Genomic DNA, 6,000 nt, shown 5'->3' with positions numbered 1-6,000 from the left:
CTTATGTTATCTCTTTCCGGTCACATTCAGAGTTACGACCTGGAAGATTAAAGGGTTAGGTAATCCCATTAAAAGCAACGGGTGTTAACCAATTTAGCTGAGTTAAAAAATGATAAATTGCTCTTCTTCAGGAATCACATTTGTCAGATGCTGAAGCTTCTAAGCTCAAAAGATGTTGGGCTGGCAATGTTTTTTCTTCCCCGGCCATGGGTAAGACAAACGATTTTTGATTCTTTGCCATAAAAATGTCATGTTTCTGTTGTTCATCAAGAATCAGACTCTGAGGGCCGCTGAGTCATTGTTAGATTACTTATAGATAAAATACAGTTAGTTATCTTTAATCTTTACGGTCCTGTTTCTGTTGATAAAACATTTATTTTGGACATCAATTTCTGATAAATTACTTATGCTTGACGATGATTATATTGTTTTTGGTGGTGACTGCAATCAAATTCACGACCCTATATAAGACAGACACTCTTCAGTTAAATTTGAAAACACTAAAATGCACTCACAATTTACCTCCACCATACGTCGTACATCTTCAGTCGACATCTGGAGGCTATGCCATCCGGACCTTCAAGAATATAGTTACTATTCACCCCCACATCACCCACAATCTCGTATTGATTATCTCTTTTTAAGTAAATCCTTAGCTCAGCATGCTATTCAATCTGAGATAGGTTCTATTTTAATATCAGATCATGCCCCGGTTTTTGTTGATTTTGATCTGTTACCTTTTGTCCCATGTACTGGTAGATGGCGTTTTAATAATTCATTACTTGCAGATCCTAATTTCTCTAGCCAATTCAGTTCTTTTGTTTCAGAATTTTTTGTTATTAATACGACTTCGGAGTCCTCTCCTACAATGATTTGGGATTCTTTTAAAGCAGCTGCGAGGGGTTTCATAAGGAATTTTGTCTCACAAAGGAAAAAAGGTTTTGAAAAACAAACCACTCAATTACTCACAAAAAGTAAACAACAAGAACATGCTTATTATCACTCTGCTACTGAATCTTCTTTAAAAAGTCTTAACGAGGCCAAGCTTACTTTTAATAGACTATCCACTGAAGCTGCTTCTTCCTATCTTTTGAAAAGTAGTTCTCGCTATTATGGAGGTAAAAAAAAAAAAAATCGGGAAGTTATTAGCTAATTACCTAAAAATAAGATGAGACAGAACTAGAATAGAATCTTTGAAAAGCGCTGATGGAACTCCGCTTTTTATGGATGAGGATATCTTGAATGAATTTGTTTCCTTTTATAAACATTAATAAACTCCTGAAACTCAACCAACTCAATCAGGTTTATCCTCTTATTTTCATTCTCTCACCCCTCCTCCCTCGCACGATATTGATTTTGATTCCCTGGAAATTGATATCACTTTAGCTGAAATTACCCATGCTGTTTCGGTATTACATCGGGGTAAAGCCCCTGGACCCGATGGGTTTACGGTTTAATTTTATGAGCACTTTTCTAAGCTTCTTCGTCCAAATCTTCTTCTCTTATTTAACTCCTTTATTAGAAATGGTTCCTCGCAAGGATCCTTTCAAGAAGCCATGATATGCTTAATCCCTAAAGACAAAAAGGATCCCCCTTTATGCAAAAATTATCGCCCCATCTCTTTAGTCAATACAGACTATAAGATTTTTGCAAAAATGTTGGCATTACGTATTGATCGTATCCTACCTGAACTTATTGGTCCAGAACAATCGGGCTTTGTTAAAGGGTGTCTATCCTCCGATAACTCCATAGTCTTTTCAACGTTCTTAGCAAGGCCTCTTCTTTAGACTACCCTCTTGCTGCTATAGCCTTAGATGCTGAAAAGGCATTTGATAGGATTGGATGGGATTTTATGTTTTATGCCCTGAAATGGATAGGCTTTCCTCCTAAATTGATCTCCTTGATTTCCCTATTGTATTCCAGCCCCAAGGCTTCTATTTTTATCAACGGCAGAATCTCGCAATACTTCTCCCTCTCTCTAGGGGAGTACGACAGGGTTGTCCCTCATCACCTTTATTGTTTATAGTGGCATTGGAGCCCTTTCTAACTAAAATTAGGCAAGATACTCAGATTAATGGCTTTCACCTTGGTCCGCTTCAGGTTAAAATGTCTGTCTATGCGGATGATATCCTTTTATACTGTTCTAATCCTGATACCTCTCTTCCTCCTTTTCTTCATCGTGTTGATATTTTTTCTCAATTATCAGGATACCGCCTTAATCAGGATAAGTGTGAAGTCTTGCCCCTTAATGGTTTATGCCATAAACACTATTTTCTTCATACCGGTTTTTCTTGGCAGCCCTCTAAGCTAAAATATTTAGGTTTATGGTTTTCGTCGAACGTCTCAGAGACTTTAAAATTAAACTTTGACCATATTACCAAGACGTTAAACGACTCCGTTACTAGATGACATCCCCTTTTTCTTTCTTGGTGGGGTCAATTAGATTTGATTAAGATGATGCTCACTCATTTGATTCTTTACACTCTCTCTATGATTCCTGTGCATATTCCCGGATATTATGTCAAGAAAATTGATTGGCTTTTAGTAAAGTTTCTTGGGAACAACAAACACTCTTGCATAGCTCTGTCCTCGTTAAAACAAGACTAACACCGTGGAGGCCTTAAATGTCCTGAATTCAAATCTTATCACTATGCTTTTTCCCTTAAGCAAACTTCCCACTGAATCTCCTCTAATCTTCCCACACATCCCCCGATGTGGTTAGCTACACAAACATTTCTCGTTTCCTCTTTCGACTTTCAAGAAATCCTTGCATTCACTCGTAATTTCTCTTCCCTACACCCTTCTGTCATTTCTCATACTTGTAAGCTTTTAGCCCCTCTTCTGCCTTCCTTCTTCCCTCTACTACTTTGTTATCCCAGCAAATCATTGCGTATCAAAAAACGTCCCATTTATTGGAAATCTTGGCGACCCAAAGGTCTGATCTGGATCTCCCAACTTTTAACTAATCATGTTCCTTTATCCTTTACCGAACTTCAATCTACATTTTCTCTTCCTAATACTTTCAAAACACAATATAATCTTCTGCTTCCATCTCTTAATCAGTGTCTCCGTACTCTTCCACATGACCGCAGTCTTCCTACAGCATGTTCGACAATTTTTCCCTTAATTGATACTTCCCCCTCAGCATCTTCTATTTATAAATGTTTGTTATCAACCTCCGAAAGGCACAAATCAAAGACTGAATTGGCATGGGAAGGGGATTTAGTACAATGTTGGCCAACCTCCTTTTAGGATGTATTATGGCTTAAGATCCACAAGACATCACGAGCTGCTAATACTTCTCAAACCCTTTATTTTGTTTACCAGCGTCTCTTATGTTCCCCTGCGAAATTAGTTTCTTTTTCACCCGATGCCTCGTCTACTTGCTGGTCCTGTCCCGGCCCTATTGCTGATTTAAAACACGTGCTATTTCAATGCCCTAATATTTTCCAAATTCTGGTAATTTGTTTGGTTCCAAATTAACAAGATTTTTAAAGTTAACGTTCCCTTTTCACTGTCCGATATTTTCTGAGGCTCACTCTCTCCTCATTGGGCCCAGTTATCATCTAGTTTTAAGTTGTTCGATGTGTTGTTAGCTGTTGCTGTACATTTAATAACCTCAAACTGGAAGCAGGCAGATAAAGTTACTTTTGAACCTCAGGGGAATGCTGTATGTTTCCATCATAGACTCAACACTAACTATGTCCCCCCCATTTCCCTAGCGATTAAAGGAGATCTGTTATGGCTCCACTTATTACGTATTTATCTTGTCTGCTTCTTCAATATTCCCACTGCTAATGTTGTAATCTCATCAGATGGTGTCTGGAAACCGCCGTGATTACACCATGTTCTCTTTTTATTAGTTTTGCTTGTCTAATTCTATTGCAATGTTTTATTCATTGAATGTTTGCTTTGCCTACAGCGTTTAACTTCATATTTCGTTTTAACATTTTTGCAGTGTTATAATATATTATTGTTTCCCTCCTCTCCTCCTATACCCTTCCTTTATTTTTAGTATGTTTATTGTAAACATTGCATTTTCTTCCTCTTCATATAATCTTGACGTTCACTGAGTTTTATCTTGATTAATTTATTGTTGTTCTCTTTCCTCTTACTTTCAATAAACTCAAACGTAAAAAAAAAGGATAGTTTATAACACCGAATTGTTGATTCCAGCTGGTGTGTGGCACTGACTTTGGGGGGCTGGAGAGGGCCCTCCTCAGACTCCCTGCTGAGTGACTGGCAGGTCTGTGGCCCCTCCCTCTCCGGACCCCACAGGCCATGGCTGGGCGGCGAGACCACTGCTCACTCTCTGCTCTGCCACCAGGAACCATGGAGGTGAGAGAGGTCTGTGGGGGGAGTGCCCCCCCTGGAGATGGGAGAGATCTGTCGGGGGCACTCCTTAGGTGGGAGAGGTCTGTGGGGGAGGGCCAACCCTGGAGATGGGAGAGATCAGTCGGGGCACTCCTTAGGTGGGAGAGGTCTGTGGGGGAGGGCCACCCCTGGAGGTGGGAGAGATCAGTCAGGGGGCACCCCTGGAGTTGGGAGAGATCTGTCGGGGGCACCCCTGGAGGTAGGAGAGATCTGTGGGGAGGGAGGGCCACCCCTGGAGGTGGGAGAGATCTGTCGGGGGCACCCCTGGAGGTGGGAGAGATCTGTGGGGAGGGAGGGCTACCCTTGGAGGTGGGAGAGATCTGTCAGGGGGACACCCCTTAGGTGGGAGAGGTGAGTGGGTGTGGGCCACCCCTGGAGGTGGGAGAGATCAGTCGGGGGGCACCCCTGGAGTTGGGAGAGATCTGTCAGGAGCACCCCTTGAGGTGGGAGAGGTCTGTCGGGGAGGGCCACCCCTGGAGGTGGTAGAGATCCGTGGGAGGGAGGGCCATGCCTGGAGGTGGGAAGACCAGTGGGAGGGATGGGCCACCCCTCGAGGGGGAAGAGATCAGTCGATGGGGGTTGATAGCACCCCTGGAGGTAGACGAGATCTGTGGGGAGGGCCGCCCCTGGGGGTAGGAGGAAAAAGCCGGGAGGGGGGCACCCCTGGAGGTGGGAGAGATCAGTCAGGCGCACCCCTGGAGGTAGGAGAGATCAGTCGGCGGCACCCCTGAAGGTGGAGAGATCTGTCGGGGGCACCCCTGGAGTTGGGAGAGATCAGTCAGGCGCACCCCTGGAGGTGGAGAGATCTGTCGGGGGCACCCCTGGAGGTGGGAGAGATCAGTCAGGCGCACCCCTGGAGGTGGAGAGATCAGTCGGCGGCACCCCTGGAGGTGGAGAGATCTGTCGGGGGCACCCCTGGAGGTGGGAGAGATCAGTCAGGCGCACCCCTGGAGGTAGGAGAGATCAGTCGGCGGCACCCCTGGAGGTGGAGAGATCTGTCGGGGCACCCCTGGAGGTGGGAGGGATCCGTGGTAAGACACCATTGGAGGTGGGAGAGACCTGTTGGGAGGGTCACCCCTGGCGGTGGGCGAGATCAGCTGGGAGGGGGGCACCCCTGGAGGTGGGATCAGTGAGGGTGGGGCACCCCTGGAGGTGGGAGAGATCAGTCGGGGGGCACCCCTGGAGGTGGGATCAGTCAGGGTGGGGCACCCCTGGAGGTGGAAGAGATCGGTCAGGGGGACACCCCTGGAGGTGGGAGCGATCAGTCGGGGGGCACCCCTGGATGTGGGAGAGATCTGTTGGGGGCACCCCTGGAGATGGGAGAGATGAGTTGGGGTCACCCCTGGGGGTGGGAGAGATCAGTTGGGGCGATTTGTCGGGGGCACCCCTGGAGGTGGGAGATGTGAGAAGTTGGCCTGATGTATGATGTCACTAGTTCTAGTGTACACCTTATATCAGTCCAAATACCCTTATGGTGATTGGTTGTAAAGTCAACCTTATAGACCAGCTATCCTAGTGGTAGCATGGACAAGAGCAGTCTTAGGCTAAACTCTGAATGGCATGTGAAGCCAGCTGTGATACCATATATAATCCCTTGAATACCAAATGAAAGGACACCACAACAGA

This window comes from Triturus cristatus, chromosome 10 (genome assembly GCF_964204655.1).
Source record: "Triturus cristatus chromosome 10, aTriCri1.1, whole genome shotgun sequence".
In the NCBI taxonomy this organism is placed as follows: Eukaryota; Metazoa; Chordata; class Amphibia; order Caudata; family Salamandridae; genus Triturus; species Triturus cristatus.
This window is presented reverse-complemented; position numbering follows the sequence as displayed.